The following is a 22,461-nucleotide window of genomic DNA, read 5'->3' on the forward strand; positions in this document are numbered from 1 at the left end:
ATAAACATACAGGTTAACAACAATTCTATATATATATATATATATATATATATATATATATATATATATATATATATATATATATATATATATATATATATATATATATATATATATATATATATATATATATATATATATATATATATACAAGAGGATAACCAAAACTTTAAGCATAAGTCAGATAGTAAACAGAAACTTGTTTATCTGAAACATAAACATTAGTGCCACTTTTAACATACCGAGGTATGAAGGTCAGAAAAGTCTGAAATACTAATCAGTTACATTAGCGTTAGAAACTCTCGGCAGACATGTCTGCACTTATGCTAGGTTCACCTTTGGAAGTGGAACAGTCAACGTGGGCACCTCAGTGCCCTCACTTAGTTTGTAGCACAGAATGTAATTACACACTCACCCTGGAATTAATTGTCCCAATTAAAACCACTGTTCCTCGCAGAGTTAAACAGCAGGGTTAACGACGCAACCCACTGCTACCACAGAACTCTTTAGTTGCTCCTCTTGCTTCGCATAGTGGCGAAAGAACACTCTGGAAGACTTCCAGCCAGTGTATGAACTGAGATGTTCAAAATCCATACAATTAAGGAAATTCAAGGATGAAGCACCCTTCCTCGGATCGTGATCTGCGGGTGTACTGTCAGGATCCGCTCTGCGAATAAAAATATACGATTTTCGCCCTGAGTTGATTCAGTGATAAATTTGAGCCTGATGTTTCTCCCCTGAATAGTTGACCACCCTAGAAGTCTGAAGTTCTATGAAGATAGACCTTTAGGCATTCTACTGGACGTAGAGATGCATCTCCTTTCAGAGGGCAGACTCTCCAGGGACCCCACCTGTTGGTGGGTAACTCATTCTTGGTGAGAAACAAAGGATCCGGAAACAGGTTCAGTTCTCCCCCATCCGGGAACTGAACACGACCTCCCTCTCTCGAGAGGGCTACAATCTCACTAACCCTGGCCCCGGACGCGAGTGCAAATAGGAAAATAACTTTTTGGGTCAAATCCATTAACGCACCCTCCTCATTGCTCCACAGAGAAGCGAAATGAAGAACTTTGTCTAAAGACCATGAAATGGGCTTTGGAGGTGCTGAAGGTCTGAGCCTAGCGCAGGCTTTCAAAACTTTATTAAAGATCTCGTTAGCGAGGTCGACCTGGAAGGCATATAGAATGGGTCTTGTCAAAGCAGACTTACACGTCGAAATCGTGTTAGCTGCCGACCCTAGACCATGGAGGAGGATGAAGAAAGATAAGCAGAAGTCTTTCGAGATCTCCTGCGGATTCTTTGCCTTGACAAAGACCACCTATTTCTCCAAGATGACTCATATTGCCTTCTAGTAGATTTGCACTTATATTCCCCTAGGAAGTCTATGCTGGCTTTCGAACTCCCGAAACGCTTTCTCACCGCCAGGGAAAGAAAATCATGAGCTGCAGGGTCCGGGTTTTCTGTAATGAAGCGTAGACAGCCGACCTCTGGACTCGCTGTGTCAGAACTGGATTTGGTAGCGGTAGAAACTTCAACCTTAGTTCCCATGCCAGGGGGAACCACACGCTGTTCGGCCACTTGTGGGCCACTATTGCCGCTACCCCCTTGAAGGATCTCAGTTTGTTGAGGACCCTCAACAGAAGGTTGTGAGAAGGAAACAGATAAATCCTGGACCATCTGTTCCAGTCGAGGGACATCGCGTCCACTGCTTCCGCTAAGGGGTCCTCGTACGGGGACACGTACAGGGGCAACTTATTGTTGTCTTTCGTCCCAAAGAGGTCTATCTGCAGTTCTGGGACTTGTTCAGAATGAAGGAGAATGATCCTGCGTCTAAGGACCATTCCAACTCTATCGGTGTGAACCGGGATAGAGCGTCCGCTGTCACATTGCGGACTCCTTGAAGGTGAACTGTCGACAGGTACCACTTCTTCTTTTCCGCCAATCGGAAGATGGCCAACATCACCTGGTTGAGAGGTGGTAACCTCGATCCTTGTCGATTCAAGCATCTCACAACTACCTCGCTGTCCATCACCAACCTTATGTGGATCGAGTGACGCGGGGAGACTTTCTTTAAGGTAAGGAGCACTGCCATAGCTTCTAGAAAGTTTATATGAAAGGTCTTGAATAGCTTGGACCAAGTCCCCTGGACTTTTTTCTGATGAGAGTGACCTACCCATCCCTCCTTCGAGGCGTCTGAGTGAATCGTCACCGACGGGGGAGGTGGCTGAAGAAGAACCGACTTCTTTAGATGTCTGGCTTGGGACCAAGGCTCGAGAAGAGTACGTAGCCGAAGCGGAACTGGTCTTCTCAGATCTCTTGGCGCGTTTGATGCATAACTTCTCCAAACTCCGGTTGCATCCTCTAGCTGTGCTCTTAGCACTGGGTCTGTCACCGAAGCAAACTGGAGAGAGCCCAGTACCCTCTCCTGTTCGTGTCTTGATATCCTTTCGGAATCTAGAAGTCTCTTGAAAGAACCCGCTATATCCTTCCTTTTCTTCGCCGGGATGGAGAAACGGTGTGACATAGGTCCCAGTAGATTCCAGCCACTGGAACTTCTGAGATGGAGAAAGTCGTGACTTTTTTCTGTTGATCTTGAAGCCTAGGTACTCTAGGAACTGGATCACTTGACTGGAAGCTTGCAAGCATTCTGTCTCGGATGCTGCCCACAACAGCCAGTCGTCCAGGTAGGCTACTACCTGAATTCCCTTTAGGCGTAATTGTTTGAGAGCTACCCTCGCAAGCTTCGTGAAGATCCTTGTGGCTATAATTAGCCCGAATGGCATGGCTCTGAAGGCGTATAGTCTTCACTGTAGCCTGAACCCTAGGTAGGGGGAGAGTCGACGGTTGATTGGAACGTGCCAATAGGCGTCCGACAAGTCTATAGAGACTGAATATGCCCTCTTGGGCAGTAAGGTCCTTATGTGTTGCACTGTTAGCATCTTGAATTTGCAATTCACTATGAACTTGTTGAGTGGCGACAAGTCCAGAATGACTCTGAGCTTTTCCGAGTCTTTCTAGGGAACACAAAACAGCCTCCTTTGGAATTTGATGGACTTCACCCTTCGGATCACTTTTTTTTTTTCAACAGTTCTTGAACGTACTCCTCCAGAACGGGGGTGGAGTGTTGGAAAAACCGAGGGCACGGGGGTGGAGTGCTGTACCAGTACCAGCCCCGTCCATTCTTGAGTAGGCTGTGGGCCCAGGGATCGAAGGTCCACCGAGCCCGGAAAATCTGAAGTCTCCCTCCTACCGGCATCATTTCACTTGGACTGCCGTCCTGAGGTCTTGCCTCCCTGACCGCGACCACCCCTGAATCCCCTTCCCCTTGAGGGGCACCTAGACGAGCCTCTGGCTGCTCCTCTAGGCTTTGCTCGAAAGGAAGTAGACTGCCCTTCGAACGTTGGGGTGAATGCCGTGGACTGTGTCGACACAGCCTGGTGTACCCACTGAAATGTGGTCGGGGTTTGTGCCACCATCTGGGGCATTGAAGGCAATGGCAATTGCAGTTGCTGTTGCTGTCTAAGAGGCTTGGCTGGCCGAGACGGTAGCCTAGTCCTCATAGTCTTCCTCTTTGGTTGAGGACCCTCATCCGGGGAAGACTTTCTTTTGATAGCCAGGCCCCACTTCTGGAGAAGGTTTCTATTCTCCAAGGCGGCCTTATCAACAACTTCTTTGACCAAATCGGTAGCGAAAAGGTCTTTGCCCCAAATGTTGGAGGAGATTAGTTTCCTTGGCTCGTGCCTCACCGAAGCCGAGGTGAACACAAACTCCCTACAAGCTCTCCTCGCCTTGACGAAGCTATAAAGATCCTTCGTCACTGTGGCCAGATGAGGCTTGGCCACAACCATGAACATTTCATGGACCTTGGGGTCACTTGCCATCGTCTCAAGAGTAGTCTGAAGAGACATTGAGGCAGCCAGTCTTTCTTTTGTCTCAAACTCTCTCCGTAAAAGAGAGTCAGACAGCTTAGGGAGGTCCTCGCCGAACTGACGTCCGGCAATATCAGCCTCCAACTTCCCAACTGAGAACGTAAGATGGACGTCCTTCCAGTCCTTGTGGTCCATAGGCATGGCCAGCGGCAAGGGTTTACACTCCTCCAGGGAGGGGCAAGGCTTGCCGGCCTCGACTGCTTTTAGTACAGCCGCAAACCCTTTCTGTAAAAAGGGTAAGGCTCTAGCAGGAGAGGACACAAAGGAAGGGAGCTTCTTACTCAATGCAGCTACCTTTGAGCTCGAGAAGCCCCTCTCTTTCATCGAGGATGAAAGCAAAACTTGAGCCTTAGCATGGTCCATCACTATGACCTCCTTCGGCTCTGTCTCCTCCTTTGAAGCTGGTTCCTTCCTCAGCCGTACATAACAGTCCGGATATGACTCCTTGCTGGGCCAGAATTCCACCTCTTCAAGGGGAACTGAACCCAACTTATCCGAGATGACGATCTTACCAGTCGTCATTGGCATGTGCTCAGCATACCTCCATGGGTTAGCATCTGAGCACAAGGGAAGGTTTTCACATTGAGCCTTTTCTGGGGTCCATGTGATGCTGCAAGGCTCTGCATCCGCAGTTCCATTGCAGTCGCCTTCTCTTGATTCTCCTTCTGCATTTGTTGGATCATTCCAACAATGGAGGAGAGGTCCTGTCCCAGCTCTACTGGGAGAGCGGCCGTTGTTGAGGGAATAGGCTCCGGGATCTGAACCGGAGTAGCCGACACCTCGTCGACCTCTTCCTCTACAACGTCTGGGGCTTGAACTTCATCCTGGGCTTCTGCCAGGAGGTCTTCCTCCAGACGCTCAGACATCCTGTCATCCAACTGGATGTCTTGCATAGCGACCGCGACTTCAGCATCCACCTGGATCTGAACTTGGGGGATCTCCTCTTGAGGCTGGGGAATCACTGCATCAGCTGATGCCCTAGGGAAAAGATACGCCCTCATCTTCTCACTTGGAAGATAAGGCCCAGGGGTGTTCTTCTGGAAGCCCCTTACCCAGGTATGAAGCTTCTCCCTTGCTATATCCCTTGATTCCGCCGTCCTGGGGGAATCAAAGGCCTCAGTAATCAGGTTAGCGCAAACGGTACATACCTGAGGGTCCCAATACTGGAGATCACCCTTGGAGACAGCTCATGCTGCGTGCCTCCTACAAAACTCATGTCCGCAGAGGTTCTTACTGCAGTCGTTGCAGAAAACACTTCCGCACTTCGGAGGGTCCTTCTGTAAAGAGAAGAAATTTCCATGAGTATCAAGTGAACTATGTATCACTGGATATGCATAGTATAGCATAACAATTCAGAAAGGAGAGACACACACTTGTGTTTCCTTCACAACCAATTGTTGCAGCCTTCCAGATAATAAAATCTAATGGTTAATCTCTTCTAGAATAACCCATGCAAAGTTTCCAGAGGAAACAGGTGGAGCTCACACCTAAGCAATGATTTTAAAATCCTGGATAATAGACAAGAAAGAACTCACTTTCTTATCTGTAAGGCAACAGCAAAGGGCTGTGCAAGACAACACAAAAGTGTTAGAACACACAGTGCTGTACCAAAACTTATACTATAGTTTTCTTCTTACAGTATATGTTATACTGAAGAATACTGGTACAGTGCCGACCATAACTAGCTTTAAAGTATACTACTTAACAGCTATAAGGCGGCAGAACGCTGGTTCAAATGCGTGAGCCGGCCGGCAACAGCCAATGTCGGCCGGCAATGATTGCCGACCGGCAACTACACAAGGTAGTACCCGGCTGCCGGCCACACTCTTGGCGACCGGCAGACAAGGGCTGACATTAGCCGGCCGGCAAAGGTACAAAACCGATGCCAGCCAGCAGCAAAAGAACCAGAGGACTACAACTGCCCGGCTACAGGCCTCGTAGGCCGGCAGCCGCGTCGGGTACAGCACAAGAAGAAAACAGAATGGATGCCGGGATAAGAGCGTACACTACCTCCAAGCCCGGCAATCCGAAAGCGTGCATATAAGGAAGGGGAGAATCTAATTCAGGCTTCCTGACCAATGCCATCTGGTTCTACAGGCAGGCATGGATGAGGGACCAAGGGAGGTCCGGGCAGCACTCAAAGCAGAAGACCTTTGCCGGCCGGCAAGGGACTGAGTCAATTCCACATCCTAACCTATCTTAGGTTCAGATGTAGAATGACGTACAGTACTGTAATGGCTAGGCCATTACGGAGATAGAGGAGGAAGGGACAAAAGAGGGTCCTACCAACCTTGCTTTAGTGAAGGATCACCCGCAGCCAAGGAAACTCATCTTAGCCTAAAGGAGATCCAAGGAGGGAGGCCAGCAATACTTGCCAGCTCCCAAGAACCAAAGCAAGGAAGGTGTTGCTGCTCCCAGGGAAAGAAACTTATCCTCCCACTGAGAACAGCAACAAGGACTAGTCTGCTAGATCACAAAAGAAGGAATCATCTCGTACAGAAACCTTTGGTAGTGACCTAAGGAGGCTAAGCCTCCTATGTCTGTGTCAGGCCAGCGAGGGAGACTCTACCCCAAGCCAGACGAACACAGACTCAGACTGAAAACTCTGTTGTTCTGTCCCACTCTGAAACCAGACTTACTGGAACAGCAAGGTACAGTAACACCCCAGTATAGTTTTATCGAAAGTTAATTCAGATAAACCACTTAGGGATGAGCCCAAGGCTTAAACAGAGGGTAAGGGATTGCATAGCTTTTCCGAAGAAAGGAAAGCAACCGGGGAGTATGAGAAAGTATACTAAGGCACCATAAGCAACTTAGCCTAGGCACCAAGAGAATCGATTACCTAAATCACCGAAACTCACTCGTATACTATCTTGGAAATGTTCAACATAATCTTAAATGTATAAAAAACAGCCTAAAGCTTCAATAAAATTTTAATACACTCGGAAAACCAAAGCATGCAGAAAGTACTAGGACCAAACGACTAGGCTACATGGCCTAGCGTAGGCCAGAATTGGCGAATACTTTGCCAAAATAATACTAAAGCACGAAAGGAGATCCTATGAAACGCTAAATACCTAAAATTTATTAAAGCAAAACAACCGGGAATGTCGCTCTGGCTAACTAAACTTATACCTAGCGAGCGACAGTGTCCATGATGCCTCCGGTAGGCTACGGCTCTTGTAACAAAAATTAATCCTATTAATCACTTAAAAATTTACCAAGAGCCTACATTTATACATAAAAGAAATGGTACTCAACTTATCAGAGGCCGACGAAGTTGGAGAAGCCATGAAAAGCTGAATAAATCCAAGATTTGCGAGAAACACAGGAAAAAACACCGAGTTGTTAAGCTAAGCAAAAAGGAATACAGATGGCTCCAGGATTGGCGCCAGGCACGCTTACGAAACGGGAGAATAGGGAGCCTTGGGAGTGGCTCCCCCTTTTTCTTTCCCGATTTCGTTTCTTGACAATTGACCGCTTCGATACGTAATCTCTGTTCGGGGTGCAGATTGCCATGTGGCGTGTCAAGAATACGTCCTCTGATATGTCGCGATATACCTTTCATGAGGGATATTCGCTCCAGGAGTTAGAATTCTGGTACCTTAAGGTAAATTCTCTGGGAATTTCGCCGTAGTTGTAATATACCCTAGGAAGCTACCCTATAGGAACTTCCATCAGGACGACATGGCTTGAGCCCAAAAAATGAACTAATTTAGGGAACATCGATTGAAAAATCATATTCTAAGGTACGACTCTGACTTGGGATTACCTTCGATTCTTTATCGTTTTGTCACCAATTTATTTAGATCAATAGTTCTTACATAGTGAAAAATCACTGAAAAAAAACATGAAATATTTTTCCATCAATCACATTATAAAACTAATCACGTGTGATTTTCTGTAAGAAAAAAAAAAAAAAGACGGAAATTATAGATGTTATGAAGAAATTCTTTTACCCAAAATGAACCCAACAATTATTTACAAGGAGTCCTAATTATCTATAAACCCAGTACAAGTTATGCTGTTTACAGATCAATATGCTTCATTAAGATAAATGCTATTATTAGAAATGAAAAATATATTATTATTATTATTATTGTTATTATTATTATTATTATTATTATTATTATTATTATTATTATTATTATTATTATTATTACTTGTTAAGCTGCAGCCGTAGTTGGTAAATTAGGATGCTATAAACCCATGGTCTCTAACAGGGAAAATAGCCCAATGACAATAGGAAATAAGGAATTGAATAAACTGTAACAGAATTAATTAACAATAAAATAAAATAATTTAAGAATAGTAGAAACATTAAAAAATTCTTTCATATATAAACTATGAAAACTTTAAAAAACAAAAACAAAAAACAAGTGGAAGAGAAATAAGATAGAATAGTGTCCAAAAGTGTACCCTCAATCAAGAGAACTCTAACTCAAGACAGTGGAAGACCATGGTACAGAGACTTTGGCACTACCCAATACTTAGAGAACAGTGGTTTAATTTTAGATTGTCCTTCTCCTAGAAGAACTGCTTACCAAAGCAAAAGAGTCGTTAAACTTGGCACGTTACTTTTATGAAGAGTTTGTTGATCATACCTTTAAGAAATGCCATTAGGCTTGTTTGTTTCTTTTAAAAGCTATTTTCAAGCACAACCAGACTACTATTATGAACATCCACAATCAACACTTCTATAGTTATAGTATTTAAGCGAAGAGATCCACCCAACAAACAAAGAAATTCAATTGGAAGGGTTCCACGGAAAAGAATACTTTTTATAACATGCTCACTGGCAGCATGTTATTCTGATTCAAAAGGGACTCTATATTTCTTGTGTTGTGAAACTCCTGGTACGTGATAAATTAATCTAAGAACCATTTTGATAAATAGTGTAAAGTGCTGTTTGTGTTAGAAAATAATTGATTATAAAGAAAGAGGTAAAACAAATAAAAAGGCACCTTATTAACTGAACTGGTTATGTAAACAACAAAGGTATATTTCCAGGAAAGCCAAAATACCACTAAACATTTTTAAAGCTCTTAAAAACTAGGGCACAATTTGGCTCCGAATATTGCACGATCAAGCTAGCTATCTACATATTACTCATGAACGGCAAAGTTAATGGATATTATAATGTCCCAGAGACCGACCATCTATGATCAGTATCTAAGCAAACTCTTCTCCCAAGCTAGGACAAGGGAAAACAAGAAAATGATTACTGGTCAATTACCTGCCCCAAACCTTATCACTAGCTCACAAGGAGGGTGAGGATGCGGATATTAACGAAAAAATATAAGGCTTAAGTATGCCTCGAGCTCCCGTCCCACAGAATGCGATTCAAGAATATTCCTTATTAATGATAGAAATACATATTTCAACAACATCATTGTACTTAATTGACATGCGTTCAGAATTCCTTCCGGTATTTTTCCTCTTGATATTACACAGATCGATTCTGTATTACTAACAACCTGAGTATAATTTTTGTTATTAGGATTCTATGAGTGCTGTTGATAAAGTAAATTATTTCTTGAATATAAATATTTTTTCTAGAATACCAAAACTGGCAGTGAGAGCCATGTATCCAGTATTTAATACTAGTCTAAGGATCAATACGCTCAAGTTTTCTGCACTAACATTGTTATGAAAAGTCGATTAGAACTCGATATTGAGTGTTTGATCATCTGGGGAAATATAAATTAACTATAAAGAATTAATTTTGATATCGTATAAGGTCACAATTCCTTTTGATCTTGGTGATAAGTCATTATCGATAAATTTCATCTCAAAGTTACAAAAAAGGACAAAATTTTATATCCCAAGACCATTCACGGGATATCATCTAAATTTTACTGATTATTATTTTTTCTTTTTTTACTTTTTATTTCAAGATCTATCATTTACGTATAAAAAGGGTCCAAAATTTTATATCTATAAAAACTTCCTGGTAAGTTTACAAAGTACTCCTGGCGAATCAATTCTATGTATAAGGTCACATATCTTTATTAGTTGTAATAAGTAGTTTATGGTATAAAACTACGCAAAAGAGATATCAATTAAATCGAATAGGCTCTGGATTAATTAAATGAAACCATTGCAATTGATAAAACAAATAAGAGTTTCAAACTAATTTTTGAAATTAAGAAGATTTCATAATTCAACGTCAAAGCTTTGATCACATTCCAAAAACTTTTAATTTCAATTCAGCCTTTAAAGTTGGACAGAGACAGAACTTTTGCAACAACAAATGTAATCCAAGACGAGAGAGAGAGAGAGAGAGAGAGAGAGAGAGAGAGAGAGAGAGAGAGAGAGAGAGAGAGAGAGAGAGAGAGAGAGAGAGAGAGAGAGAGAGTTTTCTACTATGGATCATTGTGCGTTGAGTTTACCAATTAGAGCCAAGAGAGGAACCTAAAACATATGGATAGATATTAGAGACGGTTGTGAAAACCCATGTATGTAGAGAGAGAGAGAGAGAGAGAGAGAGAGAGAGAGAGAGAGAGAGAGAGAGAGAGAGAGAGAGAGAGAGAGATAGTTCAAGAATTTTATGAAATATTCCGACTGGATTCGTTAATTTTGGGGGGAGAGCATTTTTTCCTTTTAACGTTTATTTTCTAAAATACATAAATCCCCATCTTTAGCTAAATGTAAACAACAACTGAATAAGGTAGCACGAGATTTATTCCGTTGAAGCAGGCATTATTTGCCCAAATTTCATTCTTTCACCCTTTATTCACATTCATTTGTCGTCTACTGCACCTGCTGTATTTATCTATTTATATAACTACTGAGCGTTTTTAAACCTCCTACACGCACACATATGCCATACCTTCTTGAAGATGTTAATTCCAAGAACTAATTCTGTTAATTCGTTCAACTCATTTCTGCAACCAGACATCATTCTCTTTTTCAAACCAGGCATCATTCTAACCTTCACTCTTTCAAACCAGGCATCATTCCATCCTTCTCATTTTTCAACCAATCATCATTCTCTTTTTTCAATCAGACATTATTCCATCCTTCTCTTTTTTGAACCAGGCATCATTCCATCCTTCTCTTTTTTCAACCAATCACCATTTCACAATCAGGCATTATTCCGTCCTTCTCTTTTTCAAACCAGGCATAATTATCTTTTTTTTCAAACAGGTATCATTCCACCCTTCTCTTTATTCCAACCAGGCATCATTCTCTTTTCCAACCAGGCATCATTCCATCCTTCTCTTTTTACAACCAGGCATCATTCTCTTTTTACAGCCAGTCATTATGCCATCCTTTTCTTTTTCCAACTAGGCATCATTCCATCCTTTTTTTTTTTACCAACCAAGCAACATTCTCTTTTTCCAACCAGGCATCATTCCAACCTTATCTTTTTTCAAACCAGGCATCATTCTCTTTTCAAACCAGGCATCATTCCATCCTTCTCTTTTTCCAACCAGGCATCATTGCATCCCTCTCTTTTTTAAACCAGGCATCATTCTTATTTTCCAACCAGGCATCAATCCATCTTTCCCTTTTTCAAACCAGGCATCATTCCATCCTTCTCTTTTTCAAACCAGGCATCATTCTCTTTTTCCAACCAAGCATAATTCTCTTTTTACCAACCAGGCATCATTCCATACTTCTCTTTTTCAAACCAGGCATCATTCCATTCTTCTCTTTTTCAAGCCAGGCATCATTCTCTTTGTCCAACCAGGCATCATCCCATCCTTTTCTTTTTCAAACCAGGCATCATTCCATCCTTCTCTTTTTCAAACCAGGCATCATTCCTTCCTTCTCTTTTTCAAACCTGGAATCAATCCATCCTTTCCTTTATCCAACCAGGCACCATGCCATCCTTTCCTTTATCCAACCAGGCATTATGCCATCCTCAACCTTTTCAAACCAGGCATCATTCCATCCCTCTCTTTATCAAGCCAGGGATCATTCTCTTTGTTCCAACCAGACATCATTCCCTCCTATCCTTTATCCAATCAGGCATCATACCATCCTTCACTTTTTCAAACCAGGCATCATTCCATCCATCTCTTTTTCGAACCTGGCATCATTCTCTTTTTCCAACCAGGCATCATCCTATTCTTCTGTTTTTCCAACCAGGTATCTTTCTCTTTTTCCAACCAGGCATCATTCCACCCTTCTCTTTTTCCAACCAGGCATCATTCGCCTTATCTGTTTCCTGGTATGTCTATTCTCTTTAAAAAAAAAAAAAAAATTAGTGTATTTTCTCTCAACTTCAGTGACCCTAGGCAAAAGATACCTGGAAGCATGAGGTTCTAACCTTTAAAAGGAATTTTCTCCCCCTCCTCCACCCCTAAGAAAGGTGAGGTCTTAATGGTAGCTACTTTACGGAAGGCGAAAAGTTTCAAGGAATTATGTGACTGTAACCCATCCTTAAATTCCACCCCTAACCCGCCCCCCCCCCCCTTAAGCAGAGAGGTCTTTGTATGAAAATGAGCTGGGAAACTGAAGCTCTATCAATGTTTATAAACTAATTTTTCATTTCCCTTTTAACGTTTTTTCATTGAGCTGTATTGGATACTGATCTTTGAAACTAATAATTTCTGCAATTCGTTTTCAATGATATTATGTATTGTTAGTACCATATATACCCCTTAGTTCATGTGATATATTCACTTTTTATCAGTTGAAAGAAAGACTTCGGTAGGCCTAGTCAAAAATTTAATTTTCGACTTATTCAAGAACAGAAATATGCTAGTTACAATCCTGGAAAGACGAAATATTTTCTGCCCATCACCAGCTTCTTCATTCTCATATTGATTTGGAAATTTATCGTTATTGTGATGAGAGCACAAGCAAAAGCGGACCCAAGCAAACCATATGCCCTGGGTGGCTCCTATCTGCACACCACCAGCTGACTTCTTCCTGACTTTGTCCTTTACTATCATGCAAAGCATTTTTCGCAAATTTCACTGTAATGGCCTTGGTTGAGGTCAGTAAGATCCGGTATTTATATGTTGATTTAAGATACATTTAACCGAGTTACAATATTTCTCAAGATTTCATTTTGCTCTTGACCCACACAAATTAAAGTCCTTGGCCAATACCAGTTATCAAAACTTTTGTAAGGTGAATTGCAACATAAAAGTCCAGAAGTCAGTCAGCTTTAGAATAGCGGTAACAGAATATGTATTAGCCTGCATTTTTTCACATATAGTGGTGACATAATCCTTCACAGAAAATATTTGATATTTCGGAGGTATGGTGTGTGCAATTGCTTAGTTCTGTAGATATAAAGAATGTTTTCAGTCCGGCTTAATATGGTTTTCCGAAACTTTCTTTCAGTACTCTAATGCAATTTCAAATAAGTGACTATAAGATTGTTGGTCTTATTTACATATTCTTTTTTTCTCCTCATAATCTTCACAGGATTTCTACAAGCCATTCAAGTATTTGTATTTGCGTTTACCAGAACAACTAACGACAGGGGTAATCAACAATGGTTTCCAGAGTGTATTTTTCAGTGACTGGGTTATTACTTGTGAGTTGTCTCTATGAAAGTGTTGACTGTCCAGCTCCACCCACATTTTCATGCACGTCATGAAATTAAAATTCCATATTTTACTGTAAATTTACATGGATGTTCGGGTTAGTAAATAATTTGTTAAATAATTCATTTTTTATACATCAAAGGTGAATTATTTTACCATCATTCTTCAAGTTTAGTCAAATTATAGCTCTAAAAAATTTAGCTTGCCAATGATAAAGGGGAACTGATATAGTCTTATGTAATAAATTGGGAAAATAATTAATTTTAGAAAAAGCATACATTGGTTACCTATATCCCTAATTGGTTGTATAATTTATATGTTAAATGTGGGTGTTGAATATGGGGAATTTCTGAAGTGATTTCTATCAACAACCTTTGACGAAATAGGACTCTCTAATAATAGAAAAACTTTTTATCTCAACATATTTTTACATATTTTTTTTTTTTTTTTTTTTTTTTTCGGCGGGGTGACATGCAATGGGAGGGATTAATCTTGTACCACCCGTGTGTCACACGATCGTACATAGTAACAACATTTATCTTTTTTGTATATACTATCCGTTGTATCTTCGCTCTCCCCTTGCACTGACAGCAAATTGTATTAACCTCTCTGCCTACTTCATTGTTAACTGTTAACAGAACCAGTTGCCGTTTTTTTTTTTTTTTTGGTATTTTGTAACCTTTTTTACCGGGACCTGGTGTGCATATATACACTTGATGTGTCGTAATAAAGTTACTTAGTTGCATTCATCTCGCCTTTGACTCACAACCTGCTCTTGGCCCGTCACAATCTGCAGTAAGTGGATTTACTGATATCCAGCTATCCCGGGTCAGTTAACTAGTACGATTTCACTTCTCTGGTGAGATTCTAAAGCAAATAATGATTGGGACTAGTTTTATAAAAGTCTACCCTTATATTATCTCTCTTCTTAATCGTCTTTTCTCTCTGTTCCTCCTGTTGCTTTCCCCCATTTTTTTTTTCTTTTACATTTCCAGTCTCCATTCGTGTCTCTTCATAACCCCAGTTACCCAAACTCCATTCCCAGCATTCAACAATAGTTAAGAATTTTACCTCTAGTCTCTGTTTTGCTAAAGCCTTAAGAGAGACCTGAATCTCACAAACATGGAGCTTCCAACCTATCTGGTTAACTTTATAAGTCCTGAAGTTCGCCGTCTTTGTTGAGCTCTGGAGTTTGAGATAATTGGGAATCTCTGCAGCAGACGCTGTTTTCTTGAACGCTGCAGAAATATCTATCCGATTTCTCATGAAAATCGGTAATTGGGAAATATTTTTCTTTCTCAAATTATTTTATTATCAATTCTATGTTCTTTATTCTTGTGATTCTTATGGAATATTTATATGTCTAATATTCTATATCATTAGGATTCTTGTATAAACTCTCTCAAGACATTTGATTTTCATTTAGGTAATTTTGCCATTTTTTTCATGTTAATCAGTAATAGTCTAAATTCTAAAGAATTATAACTGAGTACTAACCTTAACGTCCCGAACTTTACTGCAATTCTGATGTTATAAGGTGATTCAAAGGAAAATGTCCTCAGCTCCTTACAAGGGAACTGTAATATCTAGCCAACTGGCTTCTCATCCTTGAAAATGTACTGAGATATCTAGTTACTTCGAATCTCCTCCTTGACAGGGTAAAGTGTTATACTGAGAAGAGTATCATCTAGTCACATCAGATCTCATCCTTGACAGGATAAAGTGATATCTAGTCAACTCGGTTCTCATCCTTGACAGGGTAAAGCATTATCTAGTCACATGGTTCTCATCCTTGACAGGGTAAAGTGTTATCTAGTCAACTGGCTTCTCATCCTTACAAATTCAGTGTTACCTAGTCCCCTCGGTTCTAATCATTGACTGGGTAGAGTGTTATCTAGTCACCTCGGTTCTCATCTTTGACAGGATAAAGTGTTATCTAGTCAACTGGCTTCTTATCCTTAAACAGGTAGTGTTATCTAGTCACCTAGATTATCATCCTGAAAAATGTACTATGTACTCCTCGGTTTTCATCCTTGCAAAGGTACTGTATTATTTACTACCTCAGTTCACCCTTGCAAAAGTACTGTGTTATACAGTCACCTCGGTTCTCTTCCTTGACAGGAGACAATATCATCTAGTCACCTCTGTTCTCATCGTTGAAAAAGGTAACGTGACATCTAGTCACATGGCTTCTTTTCCTTGCAAAGGTAGGGCTATCTAGCCCCTTTGTTCTCGTACTAGCAAAGGTTCTGTGTTATATAGTCACCTCGGTTCTCATCCTTGATTGGGTATAATATTATCTACTCACTCGGTTTTCATCCTTGAAAAGGTATCTTCTCATCTAGTCACCTGGCAAAGGTAATGTTATCTAGCCATCTTGGTTCTCATCATTGAAAAGGTACCTTGTTATCTAATCAGTTGGCTTCTTATCCTTGCAAAGGTAGTGTAATCTAGTCACCTCTGTTCTCATCGTGGAAAGGTACCATGTTATCTAGTCAGCTGGCTTCTTATCCTTGTAAAGATAATGTTATATAGTCATCTCGGTTGCCATCCTTGAAAAGGTACTGTGTTATCTAGTCACCTCGGTTCTCATTCTTGAAAAGATGCAGTGTTATCTAGTCAACTGACTTCTTATTCTTACAAAAGTATTGTTATCTAGTCACCTCGATTCTCATCCTTGCAAAGGTGCTGTGTTATCTAGTCCTGCCGGTTCTCATCCTTGCAAAGGCACTGTGTTATATAGTCACCTTCGTTCTCATCCTTGACAGGGTACAATTTTATCAAGTCACCTCAGTTCTAATCCTTGAAAAAAAGGTATCTTCTCATCTAGTCAAATGGCTTCTTATCCTTGCAAAGGCAGTGTTATCTTGTGACCTCGGTTCTCATCCTTACAAAGCTATTGTGTTATCTAGTCACCTCAGTTTTAATCGTTGCAAAGGTACTGTGTTATCCTGGCAATAGTAGCGTTATCTAATGACCTCAGCTCTCATCCTTGCAAAGGTACTGGGTTATCTAGTCACCTTGGTTCTCATTCTTGCAAGTGTACTGTGTTATCTAGTCATCTTGGTTCTCATCATTGAAAAGGCACGGTGTCCTCTAGTCAACTGGCTTCTTATCCTTGCAAAGGTAGTGTTATTTAGTCACCTCGGTTCTCATCCTTCAAAAGGTACTCTGTTATCTAGTTTCCTCGTTTCTCATTTTTGAGAAGGTACTGTGTCTTCTAGTCAACTCTATTCTCATCCTTATAAAGGTATTGTGTGAACTAGTCACCTTGGTTCTAATCCATGAACACCTACTGTGTTATTTAGTTACTTGGCTGTTCATCTTTGATAGGGCATTACGGATTTAATTCATGGAAATATACTGTGTTATCTAGTAACCTCTGTTCTCATCCGTGAACAGGTACTGTGTTATCTAGTCACATGCATTCTCATCCTTAAAAGAGCACTGTGTTGTCAAGTCACTAAGTTCTAATCCAAGATCAGGTACTGTGTTATCTAGTCACCTGAATTCTCATCCTTGAAAGTGTACTCTCTTATCTAGTCATCTTGTTTCTCATCCACGAAAAGGTAATGTGCTATATAATCACATAGCTTCTCATCTTTTAACGGGTTCTATGTTATATAGTCAACTTATGTCTCATCACTGGAACATTATTATGTTATCTAGTCATCTTGGTTCTCTTTCTTGAAAGGGTACTGTGTACCTGGCTTCTTATCATCAAAAAGGGTACTGATATCTAGTCACCTCAATTCTCCTCCTTAAAAAGGGTACTGTAGTATAGGGTCACCTTGGTTCTGATCCTTGAAAAGGTTCTTTATATCTAGTTATTTGTCTTTTCATCCTTTAAAGATTACGGTGTTATATAGTCCCCTGGTTTCTCACCCCAGAAAGAGTAATGTTTTCTATGATAACAGAATGCTTCTCCTTGAAAAGGTATTGCGTTATCTATTCCCATAGCTACTCAGCCCTGAAAGGACACTGTCTTATATAGTTATCATACTGCTCATCCTTGAAATGGTACTGTGTTATATAGTTACCTGGATGCTAATCCTTGAAAATGTATTATGTTATTTAGTACCCGGGCTTCTCAGCTTTAAAAGGGTACTGTGTTGTCTAGTTATCTGGATACTCATCTTTGAATGGGCACTGTGTCATTTAGTCCCCTGGCTCCTCATTCATGAAAAAAGTTACTGTGGTATCTAGTCACCTGGCTTCTCATACTGGAAAGTGTACTGTGTTATCTAGTCAATAGGCAGTTCGTTCTTACAAGAGTTACTGTGATATCTAGTCTCCTCTCTGCTCATCTTTGAAAGGGTACTATGTTATCTAGTCACGCAGATTATCATCCTTATCTAGTCACCTCGTTTCTCATCCTTGAAAGGTAACTTTTGAAAACACATTTTGTCTTTTTCCTCTTCAACTGCACAAGAAATCAGCTTATTGAGAAAGTCTTTAGACTTTCGGTGTTAAATATATTATGAAGAAATGTTTTGATTCTTTCATTCTAGCTTTTTTCTAGTATTGTTTTCTTGCCTGGTCTTCATGTGCTTACTCCTATTTTCATTTGTTGGAAGAAAGTTGTTGTCTATCAAATTTCTTATTTCATATCTTGACATTAATCTCTGGCATCGTCAATCAGTTAGTTCTTTTTTGATGGTTGCATAAGAGTTTTCATAATTTTGACCATCCTTTGCATACAGATCTTCCCAGATTGTACCATCCTATACGTAGTACCAGGTATGCCGTTAGTTCTAACAGTCTTGCCTTCTCCATCATGAAAGTCATTACTACAAGGTATTTTAGAAGTATTATTCCAGCTGTGACCAAATTGGGGCACGATCTTCCCAATGAGGCAGTTGAATCGGTAGAACTTCCGAAGTTCAAACTTGTAACAAATATCTTAGGTTCAACAGACTAACATGTGTCTGTTATCATAGTTTATTTACGGCATATATTTCAACGTTGTGTCTGAGCTTAAGATGACTTATTCTTTATTTATTACTTCTCATATACAGTGTATTCATTTCCTCATTTCCTTCTCTTATTTGGTTACTTTTCCTGTTGGAGCCCTTGGGCTTATAGCATCTAGCGTTTCCAAATAGGGCGGTAGCTTAGTAATGCTAATAAAAACAATATCTAGTAATCTAATCCTTAAAAAAACACTGTTTTATAGAGTCACCTGACCTCTCATCCTTGAAAGAGTATTGGCTTATCCAGTCGCATGGCTTTCCATTCTGTAAAAGGGAAATCACTTTCGTCAACGACCAAGGCATATTTGTTTCATAATTTATGAAATGAAGGCACCAACAGTTCTATATGATGAGATCTTTTGCGTGTCGTATTATAAACAAGACTACAAAGACTTGTTGAATTTTCAGAAAGATTTCAGAAAAAAAGGGGGGAAAATAATGTCATGTTTATTTTCCGTGGGTTTTTATATCATATCATAAGTAGGATTAAAGACGAATTCGACCATTACAGAACTTTTTATTAGTATGGGTATGAGAGAGGGTGTGGATGTACTATCTTTGTTTTCCAATCTCTGATCAGAAGGCTTATTAACTACCTTTATTTCCCTTCCCTCTCATTCATCATTTTCCATTTCCCTCGATTCTCTTTCAAATGAAGTTTTGGTTCTAAATGCATTATCAAAAATAATTGAAAATAATCAACGAATATGCATCGCATCAAGAGTAAATCAATCGAATGACGAAGCCCTGCACTAAAGGCAAATCATTACCCCTTTCTTTTTATGTTATGAAGCCTTACTCCACTTTAGATCCATATTCCAATCAATATAGCTCGACCTTTGACTTCGAAAACCGTATTTGATTTTTCAAGGACCTCGCTCTTTTATTAGATTCCAGCATTCCAAGTTTGTTTAGAGTTGTTTTGCACTAAATGGCTTCAGCTTAGGGATCAGCTCTGGGGAGCGTGATGCAAAGGAACACCCAAGATAACGTTCAACATCAGGAACATTTTACAGATTGTCTTTGTGATTCGCTAATTTCTATTCACAATTTCTTTAAATTTTTATATTATATCATTTGCCGAGGTAAACTACTATTTGTTTCCCTCTTTCTAATAGAATGAAAATAACTATTTCTAGTTTCTACTGACGCAAGTGAAACTCGTCTGTCAATAACATCCCAAGGAACATTGAAATAATGTGATTAATATCAACAATATCGAAAAAAAGCTTGACCGTGTTTCCAACTTTTGTCCAAATAATTTCATATTATGTGAAAGTCTTAGCTTTCCTATTCTTTGAAAATAAACCTTACATGCATAAATCTAAGAGCTAGATCTGTATGTGTGCTACTTATATATGTTAACTTTTAAACATACAGTACATGAACACGTATTTTCGTATATGCATTCATATATATGCATATATATGTGTGCATTTATACTAGCATATACATATATATATATATATATATATATATATATATATATATATATATATATATATATATATATATATATATATATATATATATATATATATATATATATATATATATATTATATATATATATATATATATATATATATATGTATATATATATATATATATATGAGGCCTATGCGAGGAGAAGGTACATTTGCCACACTTTCCCAAAATACGTTTTATGATGGCAAAAGCTCTTTCTCATTGTTAAGTTTCATCTCAAATTTTCAACGACATTCGCCAACTATAAATGTAAGCTCTATACCTTCAAAAGTAAAGTTGAAAATTCTGTGCTAATACATCATAGTATTTTGAGGCAATTTTTCCGTAGCTTAGTGATTATTGCTACTATTAACTACTAGTAGCAATGGAATTAATTGTTACTGTTATTTTGGGGAAGTTGGGTAATACTGGTAATTGAATGATGCGATTCTCCTACTCGTTATCACTATTGCTACTAGTAGCTACTAGTCACTATAGCTACTCGTAGCTACTAGCGACTATTGCTACTAGTAGCAAGACAATAATATTGAATACTAATAATAATTTAGGGGGAATATGGATAATCAATGATAAAAATAGTGGAAAGGCGTGTTGTAAGTCTCAAAATGGTGAAAATGTTATAGCAAAAACTACCCTTTTCTACTTAATAGCTACTAGTAGTGAAAATTCGAAATTATAATTTTTTTAACTATGAAGATAAAAAAGTACACACATCAAGCTTCATTTCTGTATTAAACAATTTGTTGTAAACACAAAAATAAGGTTGCTATGATATTTTGCATTTTGAAAACTTTAAACGCGTTTTTCTCCACTTTTCATTTTGTGGCGAATGTACCTTCTCCTCGCATAGGCCTCATATATATATATATATATATATGTATATATATATATATTTTATATAAATATATATATATATATATATATATATGTATATATATATATTTTATATAAATATATATATATATATATATATGTGTGTGTGTGTGTGTGTGCGTGTGTGTCTGTTTGTGTGTCTGTATGTATGTAAATCTTTGTGGGTGCTTGAGTTTGTGTATATGTGTTTATAACTTTTTTTTTGGTTAAATAACTAAGAATATGCTTTAGAACCGACCTATTAAATCTATCCTTATGTGAAAATTATCATTAAATGTAAACAATATTACTAAGAAATTATCCTGAAGTTCAATGACTGGCTCTTAAAATTTTGTGTCTATTCATAGCTCAAACTACGATACCAAGTTTACGAAAAAAGCTGTGAACAGAATAAGAGAGTCTGTGTTCGTTGGTGAATATTTGGTATTTAATGAACAACATCTACAACACTAAAAATCCTTGAAGTTTCTTGAGTACATATACGTGCTGAGACACAAATGCAGTCAACCACAGGTATAAACGCATACAAACACACAAGCACACACACAAACACACTCACACACACACACACACACATATATATATATATATATATATATGTATATATAAATATATTTATACCTATATATATATATATATATATATGTATATATAATTATATTTATACCTATATATATATATATATATATATATACAATTTATATGTATATGTATATATACACATATAAATATATAATTATATATATATATGCATATATATATATATATATATATGTATATATATATGTATATATATATATATATATGAAACATCGCCTTGCATTGTTATTCAACGTTTATTTTAATTATGATCTATTTGACTGTAAATAAATTTTAACAGTTGCAGACTGATTTTGAATGTTCATATTTCGTATTCACTCAACAAAAAACTGAGAGCTTCAATAAAGAAATTAAAATCTTGTTCATTAATAAAAAAAATCAAAGGAATTATTCATAAAATCGAAAGATAATAAATAAAAAAAGAAATAAATTTGATATTCTTCTTCTCTCATAAGAGTATTGCATTTGATATTCATTATGTTTATTGCTATATGTATTTCTTCAGCTGAATGTTTTCTTATTGGATGGAAATGGCTGAGACTCTTGTTGACTTGGCCAAACTTTAGTCTTCAATTCGCTTAATGGAGTTTGTCCATAAATGATGAGGAATTTGCACATAAGTATCATCTACCAAATTAACCTTAAACTTTTAAAACATATGAGTTTTTTGAGGCATGTCACCTGAATTATTAATTAATCTATAATATCTGATGAATTAAAGAGAAAGTTGTCTTTACTATCAAGTTTTTTCTTTTTTATTTCTTTTTTGCAACCTCTATTGTACATTGCTTTTATCTTCTGTCACATTGTGTAAGGTCAATAATATAATTGTTTTGCTGATCTGCTTAATTGTGTATAATGCCATGCTGTTTTCAGTTCATAATTAAAGCAATTAAAGGATTTTAAGCACTCACATATAAACGAACAAATGGATATCTAGCAGCGTATTTAACGCACATACAAGAACATGCGCGTGCACGCCAATAAAACATTTACACACAAACATACATACATACACACTTACACGCTCATGTATATATATATATATATATATATATATCTGTGTATGTGTGTGTGTGTGTGTGTGCAT

This window comes from Palaemon carinicauda, chromosome 4 (assembly GCF_036898095.1).
Source record: "Palaemon carinicauda isolate YSFRI2023 chromosome 4, ASM3689809v2, whole genome shotgun sequence".
NCBI lineage: Eukaryota > Metazoa > Arthropoda > Malacostraca > Decapoda > Palaemonidae > Palaemon > Palaemon carinicauda.